Source organism: Hyla sarda, chromosome 1 (genome assembly GCF_029499605.1).
Source record: "Hyla sarda isolate aHylSar1 chromosome 1, aHylSar1.hap1, whole genome shotgun sequence".
NCBI lineage: Eukaryota > Metazoa > Chordata > Amphibia > Anura > Hylidae > Hyla > Hyla sarda.
This window is the reverse complement of record NC_079189.1, coordinates 345036632-345053777: the sequence shown is the minus strand read 5'-3', so window position 1 is coordinate 345053777 and position 17146 is coordinate 345036632. Positions and strand designations below refer to the sequence as shown.

Below are 17146 nucleotides of genomic sequence, written 5' to 3'. Positions count from 1 at the left end.
TTCAGTATGTTGGATATAATGAGATATAGGGGGAGATTTATCAAAAACTATGCAGAGGAAGAGAGTGGAGCAGTTGCCCATGGCAACCAATCAGATTGCTTCTTTCATTTTTAAAGAGACCTGTGAAAAATGAAAGAAGCGATCTGATTGGCTGCCATGGGCAACTCCATCCACTCTTCCTCTACATAGGTTTTGATAAATCTCCCCCATAAAGTAGTTGGATAAAACCAGTTCAATCATATTTCCATTTGTTATGGAAGCAAAGGACAGGAAAGAAGGAAGAAGAGCCAAGGTGAAATGTGTTGGATATCTGAGAGGGTCCAGAGACAGACAATAAGTGAAGAGACATCAGCCATGTTGATGTGTCGTATTGTAAATATGTTGTTTATTGGCATACAAAGGGTGCCAAGAGTGCACATATTTGTTGTAAGATCTGAGTTCCCAATGAGGCATCTCTTCCAGTCTACAAATTTGACCCACCTTATTATTCCAGTAGTGAATGGAGGGAGGTTTGTATAATTTTCAATGCAGTGGGGTCAAGGGTCATGCAGAAACATGAAACGATTCCTCTGCAGGCAACAAGCGTTTTTATTTAGAGGGAAGCAGAAGTTCACAGCAGCAGCTGGGAATTGGATTTTCTCATAGCCCTGCAGTCCTATTACAAGAATTGCTCTACATGTAAAGAAAGAAAATATTACTGTTAAGGGAATTGGTCACTTAAAAAATGACCAATTGTTTAAATGTAAGTTTTTATGGTAAATCGTTGTTGGTGATATTTTTCTATTTTTGTAGTTTTCTGTGTATAATTTACAATAATCATAAAATGTGGCAATTTTCCTTCTGGCCAATAGGACTAAAACTAAGCTGAGATTTCCTGTTCTGTACAGCTTGTTTTCCAGTAATGCCTTTCTTCTCAGAACAAACAAGAAGTACAGTGAAAGGTAACACCTGTACAGAGATAACACTGGATCTACCGCCATTCACAGCAGATATTAGCATCCCCCTCCTTGTAGAATGAGTGTACAAATCTGTCTGGACTAAAGTTTTCCAACTAATAATTAGTCTTTGTCTAGACATTGTACAGATGCACCATATTTGTCAAACAGCAAGATACACCAAAATAAATGAGACCCATTTAAAGACTGTCTGTCTAGGTTTGCACTGTTTAAGAGTTAGACTGCAATACGCTAGGTTCTCGCTGCCTATACATTGTGCATCACAGGTATCCACCAGCATCCCTCTAAGAACAGGATGCCAACATGTACTGTGGCATGCAAATATAGGCTTCATTCATTCCCACAGCCCAAACGTAGTCACCTAGTAACCACGTTCAGACCTCTTACTGCCGGTATACACTAAGGAGTCAAAAGTGGGGTCTACTCTGCTTTTAAGTCGTGTTAAATTAGTGAATACCAATGGAAAGTGGCCTAAACGCAGTCACTAGGATGCTACATTTAGGCCATTCAAATGTATGAGGCCAGTTGCTGTATGCCACAGTATACATTGGCATCCCATTCTTAGGGGGATACTGATGGACACCTGTGACATGCAGCATAAATGTGGGAACCTAGCCATAGTGAAATACTCCTACTTTGTCTGAGGTGCATGACACACTAGAGCGGATCTACTAAGGCTGCTGTGCTAACATTTTATCCTCAAATGCACCAGAATTGTGGTGCACACATTTGTTAAACATAGAACATTACCGAAAAAAAATAAAAATAAAAAAAACACCAGGAACTGGCTTATCAGAAAAAGGCATGGCCAAAGTTGAGGTGTCCATGCGCTACAAATGTTCCAAAAAGTAAGACTGAAAAATGAGTCTAATCTTAATATAGAAGTTCAACTGTAGACTAGACAGTCTTACAATATACCAGATATATCAGTAGGCCTCAGCCACTTTGATAAATCTGGCTCAATTTAAGACTGTCCATCTAATGTTGCGCTTAAAGGGATACTCCGGTGAAAAACCTTTTTTTTTTTTTTTTAATCAAGTGGTGCCAGAAAGTTAAACAAATTTGTAAATTACTTCTATTAAACAATCTTAATCCTTCCAGTACTTATTAGCTGCTGAATACTACAGAGGAAATTATTTTCTTTTTGGAACACAGTGCTCTCTGCTGACATCTCTGTCCATTTTAGGAACTGTCCAGAACAGCATATGTTTGCTATGGGGATTTTCTCCTACTCTGGACAGTTCTTAAAATGGACAGACATGTCAGCAGAGAGCACTGTGGTCATGATGTCAGCAGAGAGCATTGTGTTCCAAAAAGAAAAGAATTTCCTCTGTAGTATTCAGCAGCTAATAAGTACTGGAAGGATTAAGATTTTTTAATAGAAGTCGTTTACAAATCTGTTTGACTTTTTGGCACCAGTTGGTAAAAAAAAAAAAAGTTTTCCACCAGAGTACCCCTTTAAAATTGGACAGTTTTAGTAAATCTGGAACACTGATTAAAAACAAAACACAGATATTAATTTTGCCTGTAATGTTTATAAGCATTTCAGACATTTCCAAAACAGCCATATGATATATCAGAAATGTTTTCTAGGCTAGGGCTCCTACCTACTATCACATCGAGACAAGGAATGAGGGGAGAGGCGGCCATATTCAGTGGTCTCTCAACATATGATGGTAATCTGTTCCAAATGGACCATCGTTTGTTGAAACCATTGTATGTTGAGGGTTCCGTGCAATGTAAAGTATAGGACAGTGGTCTACAACCTGCGGACCTCCATATGTTGCAAAACTACAACACCCAGCATGCCCGGACAGCCAACCGCTGTCCGGGCATGCTGGGAATTGTAGTTTTGCAACATCTGGAGGTCCGCAGGTTGAATACCACTGGTATTAAAGGGTGTACTCAAGTGTCCCCGCCGCTCCGGACCGTCACCGCTCGTCACCGCTGCCCTGGATGTTGCCGTCCATCGCTGTCGCCGCGTCCCCGGAGTGTCCCTGATGCTTCGGTAAGGACTCTGCTTCCCCGACATCCTCGCTCTCCGTCACCACCATCACGTCGTTATGCACGCCGCTCCTATTAGATGACAGGACGGCGTGCGCAGCGACGTGATGACGACGACGGAGAGTGCCGACCGTGCAGGGGATCCCGAAGAGGATGCTCCGGAGCCCCGAGGACAGGTAAGTGATCGTCAGCGGACCTCACGGGGCACTGAAAACGGCTATCCGGTGGCAGCTGAAGCAGTCTGCGCTGCCAGATAGCCGTTTATGCGATGGCCCCGACCTACAAAAGCATTGTATGTTGATGCTGCCTTCAACATGCGATGGCCTTCATATCTTGAAATGATCGTATGTCGGGGCCATCGTTGTTCGGGGGGGGGGGGGTCACTGTATGTGTAGGGTTCTCTTTATTAATAACTATGGAAATTATGCAAATGGCCAAGCACAGCAACAACATGATGTAGATCAGAGAACACTGTTCTGGAGATAGATATGACTTCAAGAAGTAGGACTTACACTTCTCGTGTATATTTAGGGCCCATGCTTGGAAAGCAATCAAATGCTATTGGTCAGTGTAGTACAGTACCAATGCCTGGCCAACCTGACTGTTAAGAGGTAGTTTTTCGCTTGCACGAGTATCTGTCTCCTCTCTGATTTGTATTCTGTTGAGTCTGTCCATTAAAGCAAGCGCTCTTATCAATAAGATTATCACATAATGTATTTTCAACTTCCACATTGCATAGACAAGTTGTAAACACTCGATATCATGAATAAAATAAGTAGTCCTGTTGGCTCACCAAGTTCTAACACCTGTCTGCTAGAACCCAGCTTTATAGATTGTATTTTCTGATCCTGGAAAAATAATGTCGAATCCTCATATTCTATCATCTCACGGCTTTCATCTGATTCCTAAGTATGTGCCGCTCTCCGTGTGCATAATGATCTACACAGATGTTATATCTTGGAATTGCCTCCTTGCACACTCCAGCTAATTCGGCAGAAAACATGCGTTTCAAAGATTTATTTCCATTGATAATTTGGGGACGGCACTTTCAAACACTCCATAGAGATAAACGTTTCGAGATTGACAAGTCCATATTTACTAATGATTGTTCAATATTGTAATGTTGATTGTGATGTTCTATTAAGCTAAAACCGCCATAAATATGCATGTAGGGGTGGATAGGATAGCTCCTGGCATACAGAGGGCTGCCAGATTCTGGAAACACTAGCTAGACAGAACAGGTATGGTAGAGACTCGCTATTTCAGTTTATAGCTCTATTTCAGTTTATTCAGCATTTTATTGTAGCCATGGGCTGTTAACTGAAGACATATATTCCGCTTGCTTGATGTAAGCCAAAATAATTTGCATTCAGTTTTAACATAATCTATTCCTTTTTGTGCAAATTGTACTGTGTGTGAAATACACATTATTGGAAAAACACATAAAGCATCACTAACACAGTATATTCCAGTGAGCTATCTATGGTTGGCTCTTGTGGCACTTGGGTCCTGGTTTTATATATTCTCTATGGCCGACATTTATCATTGTCTTTAGACTGTTTTTTGTGTCTACAAAAGGCACAAAAAGGCACAAGCAGGGTTTATTTGTGCCTTTTTTGCGCCTTTTGGTTTACACATTTCTGCTGATTTTGAGTTGCAATCCACTGATTTTGAGTTGCGATCCACTGATTTTGAGTTGCGATCCACTGATTTTGGCAATACACATGATATAGAAGGGATTTATGAACTGCGCCTTTTTGTAAAAAGGCGCAAAAAAGGCGCAAATCCCTGAAAAGTCTCTAAAACTACACCATCCCAGACTTAGCTTAGCTTTTTGGTGTATGTGTAGACAGAAATTTCAGAAAATGTGACCTGCACAAAATTTATCAAATGCTCTGTGACCATTTAATACATTTGGTGCTCCTACACATTACCAGCACACAAAAAAAGGTGTAAAAAAAATGCTTCACTTACACCTACAATGATAAATGCTTTACTTACACCTACAATGATAAATGTGGGCCTATATGGTTGTTTAGATACTCTGATGTCTCCCTATCTTGCCACTGGTAACACACTGATAGGGCACCTTGTAAATACATTTTATGTACACCATTGCAGAAAATGCAGCAGCTATATAAATCTATCTAACTATGAATCTAGCTTGTGAATTATGCGACTCTACTTATTTGCATATGGAACATTACCAATTCAGTGATCCCTCAAGTTACAATATTAATTGGTTCCAGGATGACCATTGTCTGCTGAAACCATTGTATGTTGAAACCAGAACTCTATGGAAACCTGGTAATTGGTTCTGAAGCCACCAAAATGTCATCCAAAAATAGGAAAAAGTGAGGATTAAAGAAAAATAAGTAGATAACTAATATAGATAAATCAAGTCCTTACATATAAAAGTAATAAAGATCTGCTGGGAGCTGTAAATCACTGTCTATGTAAGTGTTTCCCAACCAGGGTGCCTCCAGCTGTTGCAAAACTACAACTCCCAGCATGCCCGGACAGCCGTTGGCTGTCCGGGCATGCTGGGAGTTGTAGTTTTGCAACAGCTTGAGGCACCCTGGTTGGGAAACAATGGTTTATGTAGAGGACAGGAGCTTCTTCAGGGTCCTATACAGTACACACACTGTCCCAAATGGAGCCACTCTTACTTGGTGTCCAAAGGAGCAGCTAACCCTGACACAGGTAAGGAGTAGTACAGAACTTGTAGTTCCTTCCTGTACTGTAGGGGGCGCTACCAGACATCAGTCAGTGCATGTACTTCAGTAATACAGGTGATTTGCGAGTAAAATGCCCATTCTGATTGGTCAATTCCTCCAGTTGTGACACGTTTCACAGATCTGGACTGTCCGTAGTATTGTATGTTGAGTCTGGTTTCAAGTTACGATGGTCCAGAAAAGACCATTGTATGTTGAAACTATTGTATGTTGAGGCCATTGTAAGTTGAGGGATCACTGTATTTGGCAACCTACCATCCTAAAACTCCAGACATTGATGATACTGTGGAAATCTGTTCTAACCCAATAGTAATATGTAGCTATAAGAATAAAATATGCCATGACCCTGTAGGAGCATGCATGATAGCCCAGGACTACTGGGATGGCATCAGATAAATCAGGGTAATAGTCCCTAGAGTTGTCCTGGTCTGGCACACAGTGGTCACTGGCTGGGGTACTTCTACCAGACCTCCCATACTCCTTGGGGTGGTACAGGGCAGTCAATGTTGCAAGGTAGGATGGGGGCAGTAATTTGAAAGTGGTAACTGACAGTGTGCTTAACTTCAAACAAATGGTTAACACATCAACTTAAGGACTGAGACACAAAGACCGGCATACTAAATTTGATGATTTTTGTGCAAAGCTCATGCAGGTTGCACAGAAATACTGCCCCATCTATTGACTTGGCTTTCTATTAAATGTGCTCTGGAGTGGGGGCCATCATGTTATGTGCCCAGAGGTCTGTGTACTGAGAGATCCCATGACCCTTTCTCTCAACCTTGAATGATGATTCTAGAAGTCTCTTAAAGGGGTTATCCAGCATAAGGTGATTTTAGTGCATACCTGGCAGGCAGTAATGGTGATGCTTAAGAAGGATCTGTGCTTGTCTTGGGGTTAAATGGCTATGTTGTGAGATTACCATAACACTGTGGCTAGCTGTTTGTGAACTTCTAATTCCTGTTTGACTTTTGTTTTTTTTACAACAAATTCCACAATTCCATTTTCCTCCCTCCCACATATCAGCCACCCCACCCATTGAAACATAAATGAGCTGCATCCATTCAAAAGACCTGTGGTTTTCAATCAGGGTGCCTACAGCTATTGCATTAGTTGCAGATTGATCGCTCCACCCATTGAAGCAGACAGGCTCCCTGTCATCAGCTGACCAGTGAGTCAGGTCTCGGCCGCATTGCAACCTGGGAAAATCAGAGACAGCAATCATTTTGTATGCTGTTAAAATAAATATTGGGGTGAACATCACATAAGAATTATGAGAAAACCGTCACACACAAGTACAGACACTATATTATGAACTACACTAACTTTACAACCCCTGTAGCATAGTCAAATAAAAAAAAATCCTGGAATACCCCTTTAACTGGACACTAGAGCTGTCACACAGAGAGTAGATGAGAGACTGGTGAAGTTATCAGAGCATAGACTTTATCATGATGGGCTTTCTCCTGGGCCTTTTGCCAGGTATATTTTCACTGCTTTCTTCCACCAGAGGCTTTAATAAATTTGAGGGATCAAAGCTGCTGACAGATTTCCTTAGTATGAGTTTATCATGTTGAGTAAAGGAGGGGGGGGGGGGACGTTAGTCTCTGGATAACATATGCAGAAAGATGTGCTCCTTCTTGCATGACTTTGTCATAGTCTATTAGGAAGTGTATATGCTATATGTGTGGCCACCTAGTGGTTGTAACATCTGATGCAGCCTTCTAATGGTTTTGCTAGGGTGTAACTATATTGTATTGAATTTTCAGAAGTTGAATTCTTTAACTCAATTCAAGGAAAGGTAACAGTGGGCACATCTGTATATAAGATATCATAGATAACATAAATGGGGGATAGATAGATAGATAGATATGGGATAGATAATAGATAGATATGGGATAGATAGATAGATATGGGATAGATAATAGATAGATATGGGATAGATAATAGATAGATATGGGATAGATAGATAGATAGATAGATAGATAGATAGATAGATAGATAGATAGATATGGGATAGATAATAGATAGATATGGGATGGATAGATAGATAGATAGATAGATATGGGATAGATAGATAGATAGATAGATAGATAGATAAATAGATAGATAGATAGATGATAGATAGATAGATAGATATGAGATAGACAGACAGGACAGACAGACAGACAGACAGACAGACAGATAGATAGATAGATAGATAGATAGGAGATAGATAGGAGATAGATAGATAGATAGATAGATAGATAGATAGATATGAGATAGATAGATAGGAGATAGATAGATAGATAGATAGATATGGGATAGATAATAGATAGATATGGGATAAATAGATAGATAGATAGATAGATAGATATGGGATAGATAATAGATAGATATGGGATAGATAGATAGATAGATAGATATGAGATAGATAGATATGGGATAGATAGATAGATAGATATGAGATAGATATGAGATAGATAGATAGATAGATAGATAGATATGAGATAGATAGATAGATAGATAGATAGATAGATAGATAGATAGATATGAGATAAATAGACAGACAGACAGATAGATAGATAGATAGATAGATAGATAGGTAGATAGATAGGAGATAGATAGGAGATAGATAGATAGATAGATAGATAGATATGGGATAGATAGATATGAGATAGATAGATAGATAGATATGAGATAGATAGATAGATATCAGATTGATAGATAGACAGAAAGACAATAGACTAGATAGATAGATAGATAGATAGATAAATGTGAAACCACAAATAACACACTGTAATATGATGACATACTGACCTCTGCTACATGTGTATGTATTTTTAACCTTCTCTCTGCCTTAGGCTATGCCCGTGCGGCAATGCAGTCACTGTTTGTGTAGTCTAAACTGCTTGTTTGGGGAACTGTTCCTCAGCAGCGAGTATGTGGCACCATCTCAGTGAGATAATAACAGTAATAATACCTAGCTTGCCATGCACCTTTCATTATATTCCCTGTACTGATACACCTGCCTTTCAGGTGACGCCAGGCTAGATGGAGCTCATATTCCCAATTGTGTAGCTGGAATTCTCCACAGGCCACTTTACTGTTCAGTGGAGCATTGCTGCGAAGCACAGAGGCCTGCACACACAACGTTCTAATTACAATATGGAAATGAGCTTGGAGCAGCCAAGCTGCACCGTGCCTATGGGAATTCTCCTTGTAATGGTACTTCCTTTACCACAATAAAAGCAGGGCATTAACGCTCAGAGCGTGTGTGGTATCCACTAAAGAGCAGGTCACGGAAAAAAAATTGTATAATATTACTTTAATGACTTGAAAGCCTTGGAAGTCCGAATCATCTGATAAGTTACATTATATTTACAAATCTCATTATACGTAGAATCACAAAAGCAAATACATGTTTGTGTGTATACATAAATACATAACATTACATCCACCTGACTAATATTGTGTAAGTTATCCTCATACCTATTGATACATGGACCCTCCAGACATCTAATTGTGTCCTGTCATATCTGGCACCAAATACAAACCCGTCTAACTCCATAATTTAGAGATGATAATAGTAAACAACATGCACTATAAAATATTCATGGAGGTTTTAAGTTGTGTTTCTAAAATGGTAAACAGTCCAACCAAATGAAGGATCCAGAACTCTGGACATACGTTCAGCCGATCTGAAAAAGGGTTAATTCCCAAAATGCATGACCTACTGTTCATTTTATTGGACTGGGTTTTTTTTTATTACTTTTTTTAATGTTATTTGCTTTCTGAGGAATCAAGCAGCCATCTTATAAGGGCTTGCGGGACTGTAACAGTCACAAGTCATGACATTGGACTTTTGGTTGCCAGATAAATAACTTTTGGAAGAAGAGTTTTCATTGGTTTGTTTTAGAGAAATCTGGAGGCTTGGGTTACAATGAAATATTTAGAATTGTTTTCTATGGAAAATCACTTTAGCTATGTAGGAATTATTGAGGAATTATTGAGGCGCTGTTTATAATGGAGTTCAAAATAGTTTGAGTCATGTGATCCTAAGCTATTCGTTCACCTGTTCAAGTGTGGTATGTGAAATTATATTTGAAAATAAGTTTAATCCTAAATAACAACATTTATTGTAATTCATCCCCTATGTTACTACATATTCCACCAGTAAGGGACAAGGGTGTGGATGGGCATCTCCCTATGGAGAGGAGCGCTTCTAGAAATGAGCCTTGCTTATGAAATGAAGGTTCAGATGAGAATAGAGAAAATAATGATTGTTCTCTACTGCCCAATCAAAGGGTTTACTCTAACCCACAACCATATCAGGAAGTTTGTGTGGATCTTTGTGTGTATGCCTGCATTGTCCTGTCACATCACTAGACTGGCTGTGACACAGCTTTCCACCAGATAAGAAGCAGCTAAGTAGGATATATAGCAACTTGGCAGAAAACAGCTGACAGACATATCTTTTACTATAGGCTGCTAGATGGGCATAAAAGATAGATAGGTGGATAGATAGATAATAAATAGATAGATAGATAATAGAAAGAAAATATATAGATAAGAGATAGATAGATAGATAGCCACTCCACAAACGAGAGACCGCAGCACTCCAATGGATAGGTGACTAAGGTTTATTGACCCAACATCAAGAACAACGTTTCAACTGCCCACTTGCAGTCTTTCTCAAGCTCTCAGATAGATAGATAGATATGAGATAGATAGATAGATATGAGATAGATAGATAGATAGATAGATAGATATGAGATAGAGAGATAGATAGATATGAGATAGATAGATAGATATGAAATAGAAAGATAGATATGAGATAGATAGATAGATAGATAGATAGATACAGTAGACAGATAGCAGATAGATAGATAGATAGATATAATATAGATAGATATGATATATAGATAGATATGAGATAGATAGATATGATATAGATAGATAGATATATATGAGGTAGATAGATAGATAGATAGATATGAGGTAGATAGACAGATAGATATGATAGATAGATAGATATGAGATAGATAGATAAATATGAGATAGATAGATATGAGATAGATAGATAGATAGATAGATAGATATGGGATAGATAGATAAGATAGATGGATAGATAGATATGAGATAGGTAGATAGATAGATATGAGATAGATAGATATGAGATAGATAGATAGATAGATAGATATGGGATAGATAGATATGATATGATAGATGGATAGATAGATATGAGATAGTGAGATAGATAGATATGAGATAGATAGATAAATAGATAGATATGGGATAGATAGATAGATAGATAGATAGATAGATAGATAGATAGGGGATAGATAGATGAATAGATAGATATGACAGATAGATGGATAGATAGATATGAGATAGATAGATAGGAGATAGATAGATAGATAGATAGATGAATAGATAGATAGATATGATAGATAGATATGAGATAGATAGATGGATAGATGGATAGATAGATAGATAGATGGATAGATAGATGGATAGATAGATAAATATGAGATAGATAGATAGATAGATAGATAGATAGATAGATAGGAGATAGATAGACAGACCGACAGATAGATAGAGTTGAAACCAGAAGTTTACATCCACTATATAAAAAGACACATATGCCTGTTTTTCTCACTAAAATTAAATCAGGACAAACCTTACCCATTTAGGTCAATTAGGATTACAATAATTATTTATATTTGTCAAATACCAGAATAATGAGAGAGAGAAAACATTTTAGACCATTTTTATTACTTTCTGCAAAGTCAAAAGTTCACATACACTGGGATTACTATGCCTTTAAACAATTTGGGACAGCCCATATGATGATGTCATGTCTTTGGAAGCTTCTGATAGGTTTATTGGCAACATCTGAGTTTATTAGAGACACACCTGTGGATGTATTTTAATGCACACCAGAAACACACTGCTTCTGTGTGTAACATCATGGGAAAGTCTAAAGAAATCAGTCAAGATATCAGGAAGAGAATTGTGAACTTTCACAAGTCTGGATCATCATTAGGTGCAATTTCCAGATACCTGCATGTGCCTCGGTCTTCTGTACAAACAATTATTCCCAAGTACAAAAAAGATGGGAATGTCCAGCCATCCTATCGCTCAGAAAGAAGATGGGTTATGTGTCTCAGAGATGAACATGCTTTTGTCCGACATCAACCCAAGAACAAAAGCAAAAGACATTGTGAAGATGTTGGTGGAAGCTGGTAAAATGGTGTCATTATACACAGTGAAACGAGTTCTGTATCAACATGGGCTGAAAGGTCACTCTGCCAGGAAGAAGCCATTACTCAAATGAAACATATAAAAGTAGATTAATGTTTGCAAATGCACAGGGACTAGGACCTTCATTTTTGGAGACATGTCCTGTGGTTTGACAAAACTAAAATTTAACTGTTTGGCCATAATGACCATCGTTAAATTTGGAAGAAAAAGAGAGAAGCTTGAACACCATTCCAACACCATCCCGACACCTTCCCAACACCTTCCCAACTGTGAAACATGAGGGTGGCAGCATCATGTTGTAGGGTTGTTCTGCTGCAGAAGCGACTGGTGCACTTCACAAAATAGATGGCATCATGAGAAAAGAAGATTGTGTGGCAATACTGAAGCAACATCTCAAGACATCATCCAGGAAGTTAAAGCTTGGGCAGAAATGGGTCTTCCAAATGGACCCGACGCATACTGCCAAACTGGTTACAAAGTGGCTTAAAGATAACAAAGTCAATGTTTTTGGAGTGGCTATCACAACGCTCTGATCTCGATCCTATTAAAAATTTATGAGAAAAGCTGAAAAGGCAGGTGCAAGCAAGGCGACCTACAAACAGGGCTCAGTTACACCAGTTCTGTCACTATTGTGAGAAGCTTATGGAAGGATATCCAAAATGATTGAACCAAGTCATACAGTTTAAGGGCAATGCTACCAATGCTGCAGAAAGTAATAACAATGCCTTAAACAATTCTCTCTCTCTCTCTCTCTCTCTCTCTCTCTTTCTGGCATTTGGCAAATATAAATAATTCTGGTAATCCTGATTGACCTAAAAAGAATAAGGTTTATTCTGATTTCATGTCAGATAGTGAGAAAAACATGCATATGTGTCTTCTTCTATAGTGCATGTAAACTTCTAGTTTCAAATGCATCTAGTGTCCCTTGGTTAGACTCATGTTCATATTATATTCTATCTGTCCTGTTTGGTTCTTGTTAGTGATTCCTGTTTAGACTTATCTGGTTTTCAGTCCAGTGTTTGGTATTTAGTATTCCTGTTTAGCATCTTGAACCCTATTTCACCATGTAGAGTTATGCTTTTGAAGTTTTTCTGGTATCGGTCTAGTGTGAATTTTGTTCTAGTTATCCTGACCTGTATAGCGTCTAACATCAGTTATATACGTGTCAATATAAGGAGTGGGGATGGCACTACTAGTCACTGGACAGGTAGGGGTAAACTTGTGGGCTGGATCGGTATCACAGCACAGCAGGTATAGACAATCCTCAATAGAGTCTCCGGTGGTGTTAGGATACGAGGCAAAGGATAGCCTTAGTAAATGTAATATGTAGCAGACTATACAACACACCTGCACTCACCGTTCAGTAGAGGACTCAAAGCTCCTATATGGTCATGCCGGTGGACCAGGACCGCAGCAATGCGTGGGCATTCAGATCACCGGTAATTTCACGAAAGCCGGCCTCACTTACATCATTGTGATGTGCGTTTAAATCAAAGTGAGTGTCAATCAACGAGTCATGTGATTGTAACAGTTGAGCAACAAAAACAAAAATTAGATACGGAATGAAAAAAAGGATGCCTAATATATACTAATATGATGCTGTATGTATACATAGGTACTTCTTGAGCCTACTAATATATTACTATAGAAAAGGGGACATATCGATCCTATCATTGAATCTGACCGGTCCTAGCACATCTAGGTGCATAATCCATATAGCCTCCACTCATAACAACCTAGTGTCTCGGTCTACAGTAGAATTCATATGTTTGATCCCTTCAAGATTTTATTCTATCTGTCATGTCACTGTGTACCTCTCTCATGTGCTGGATAAACCGGGGAGCTCTATTTCCAGTTCTAATAGAGTATAAGTGCTTACGTACCCTAATCCTTAACTGTCTAACTTTTTTCCAATATAGAAGCGCAAACAGCTGCACATTATGAAGTACAATACATGAGTGGTGCGACATGTAATCAGATCACGAACAGAGTAATATGTATGGCCTAGTCGACCTGAAACTGTGGCAATGTTACATTTACACTGCGGACAATATCCACATTTTTTATTCCCTTTAGGGACAAAACTGGTTAACCAATTCTTCTTACATTTCTCCAAGACTCTAGAGTTATTATTCAACAGTTTACCAAGAGACTTATTCCGGCGATATATTATGATAGGTTTCCTTGTGCCTACTACTGACAGATCACAGTCACTTTCAATAATGTGCCAATTATTGCTTATTACTGCCTTCACCAATCAGCTTCACTGACATCAGTTAACCTGTTAATTCCCTGTATTTCCTGGTCTTGTTTAGCTGTTTTACTATTATCCTGTTTTTCAGTCTTGTTCATATTATCATATTTGTGGTTTATCTAGTATCTGGTTCCTGAACTGATGTCAGTAACATGTACCTTGTCATGATATTTATTTACATTGCTATTTAGCATTCTTGCTATGTATTAGGTCCTTAGGTCCTGTTTTTTGGTTATTGTGTTAAACCCTCGTGTTCTTGACATGTACCCGACTTTGTACAGTTTGTTTATTATTTTGACTTTGATGCCCCAGCACATTAGTGCAGTGTATGGACCATCTTTGTGGTTGTAGACTCATCATCTAGGGTGGATATGCAATAGGAAGGGACAGCGACTTTAGGGAAAATAAATTACATGGGGCTTCTGAACATTGCCAAGTACTGAACGTGGCAATGTTTAGAAGCCCCATATAGAATGAATAGAGTGATGGCTGTGCATGTTCATTGCCACACCATTCATTTATTTTCCTCCATTCACAAAATAAGCATACCTCCACCCCTCCACTTGTCATTCACTATCCTGTGGATACGTTTCTGAACTGTTAAAATATTGAAAGAGTTAGGGAAATTTGGAGTTGTAGAAGTAGGGAGTCAGCATTTCAATGAAACATTTTGTAAGAATTATATTCCATTGTGCCAGTGGGCATTGTACCCAGTGCCTAGGCAGTTTTTGTTCTTACATATAAATTGAAGTCACTGCATACAGCTAAACTGTAATATTAATACAAAAACCATAGCTTAGGGAAAGTGTGGGCATGCCTTCTGAAGAGTATTGGGCATAGTAAAGCAGACTCTATGGAATTAAAAAATGTTGAAAAGAGTTTAAAAAAAGATTTCTATTGTTGACTAACCCTTTAGGTATTTAGCCTAATAGACCAAACTCTTTATTTAGCTCTACTCTGACCCATGTGCATGGAATTAAATGCTATCATATTACCTATGTATTGTAATCGCACATGTAAGCACAGGCAGCTGCTAAAAGATAATCATCACATCTCAAAAGACATTTTAAAGAAGGGAATTAAGCCGCCTTTGAAATGCAATGATTTTTTTGCCTTTAAAAATCTGCTTAACATGCTGAACTTAAATGCTGATAAAGGTAGAAGATTGTTCCTCTTCTTGTCTTACAATAAAGCATACAAGCCTCTATTGCAAATTCTAAAAAGAAGTATAATCCTGATTTACATTAGGTCTGCCGCGGACCCTGGCGATCTTGGCAGGCGCTGATTGTGGATGTAAATTATACTTATGATGATTCCATCAAACTTATGCCATTAAGAATCCTGGGCTGAAAATTCTAGTCAGTCCATGGCAGCTGAAAAACAAATGCACGGACTATAATAGTTGACATACTGCCAGTTCTAAGGAAAGAGAGTCATATTTCGAATAGACACAGTGAGAAGATAGCTGGTGAAGAAGCATTTTTCATTTGTAAAAATATTGACAGCTTTCTCAACTTTATTTCATTTTGCTACAGGCGCTCAGCTACTGATAAACACATGATCTATCATTGGTTAGGCAGCCAGTGGTATATTAATCTCTACATCCTAACCAGTAGTCGAATTGAGAAAAATGTCCAATGATGGGTCATCAATAATAATTGAAAGTAAGTAATAGATGTTGTCAGACCATTAGCAATATTATTTATGCAAGAGTGACTTGGGGTTTTGTCTGTGTGCACTGAATTCTGTGGGGACTATGTATCAAGTCAGCTATTGCAATGCAATGATGTCCATGAATTACTTCATACTCCATCAATTTCAAAGCCTATCAAATATATTTTTTCCATATGGTTACATGGGAAATTTTTCTTAAACACTGAGCATTTCTTAATATACTATGCAGCTACTGTTAAACATAGTTCCTTTTATGTTCTCGAGATAAAAAAAAGATGTCAGCATCCGTTTTCTGCAGTACACAATGAATATTTTATAAAACACCACATGTTTAACAAAAAAAAAAAAACATTGTCTCTTTTGCCTCCACTGAAACTCGGGGCAGTGTCTCAAGTAGCCATGGCAATGGCCCTGAAAGTCATTGGGTCACTTGTCATGCTCTGACATGGCTGCTCCGGTAAATGGGTCCCAGCCCTGCTCATGATTGCAGTTCTCCTGTCACCAACTTTTGTATTTCTGTTTGTCTTGCCTAAGCTCTGAACTTTTTGATTTGTTTACTAATTTCACTCCTGCCATCCTGTGCCTTGAAGTCTGTCTGGTCTGACCCTTGCCTGCCTTTGACTCCCCCTTCTGCCTGACATTTAGTACTTCTTCTCTTTATTGGTTTTGACTGTGGTCTACCTGCCTTTACTCTATCTGTTTTCAGTTTTCTGCATACCTGCCTTGTGCTCCCTGGTCTGTTCCCTTGTTAACCCTCTGTGACCTGAGCTGTACCCTGACCTCCATACTGTTTTTTGTTTTGTTGATATCACTACACCCTGCACTTGTCCAGAGTAGGGACCATCGCCCAATTTGGGGTGAATAGCTTAGAGTGCATCGTCAAGTAGGCAGGGAAAGTGGCTGTGCGCAAGTTCAGGCTGCACTATTTTATAAACAATGTGACAGTGTCACGAAATGTTAACAGTTCTTCTAAAATTATATCTATATACACACTAAATACAAACAGTTTATTTAAAAGAGATGGCACAATGGCCTTTATGCAAGGACAGAATGTGTGCTTAACCCTGCAAGCACGTGAATGTACGTCCACTGCAGGCTCCCGAGGTATGACGCGTGCTCAGCAGGTGAGCACTAGTGTTGCTCGCGAATATTCGCAATTCGAATATTATTTGCGAATATCGCATATTCGCGAAATCGCGAATTTCGCAAATATAGCGCTATATATTCGTAATTACGAATATTCGTTTTTTTTTTGTTTTTTTTCTTCACAGTACACATCA

At 38.7% G+C, this 17146-nt stretch overlaps 1 protein-coding gene across 14 annotated transcripts in view; it reads left to right on the top strand.

Moving 5' to 3' along the window:
- The window catches only part of LINGO2 (leucine rich repeat and Ig domain containing 2), a 1627476-nt gene that overhangs the window by 1447127 nt on the left and 163203 nt on the right, over positions 1-17146 (top strand). For 4 of the 14 annotated variants that reach the window (XM_056521015.1, XM_056520982.1, XM_056521020.1 and 1 more), the window contains one exon: positions 15728-15856. The exons of the other annotated variants lie outside the window; for them this stretch is intronic. The gene's annotated coding sequence lies outside the window, so the exon portion shown is untranslated. The remainder of the gene's footprint in view (positions 1-15727; positions 15857-17146) is intronic. 14 annotated transcript variants of the gene reach the window in all.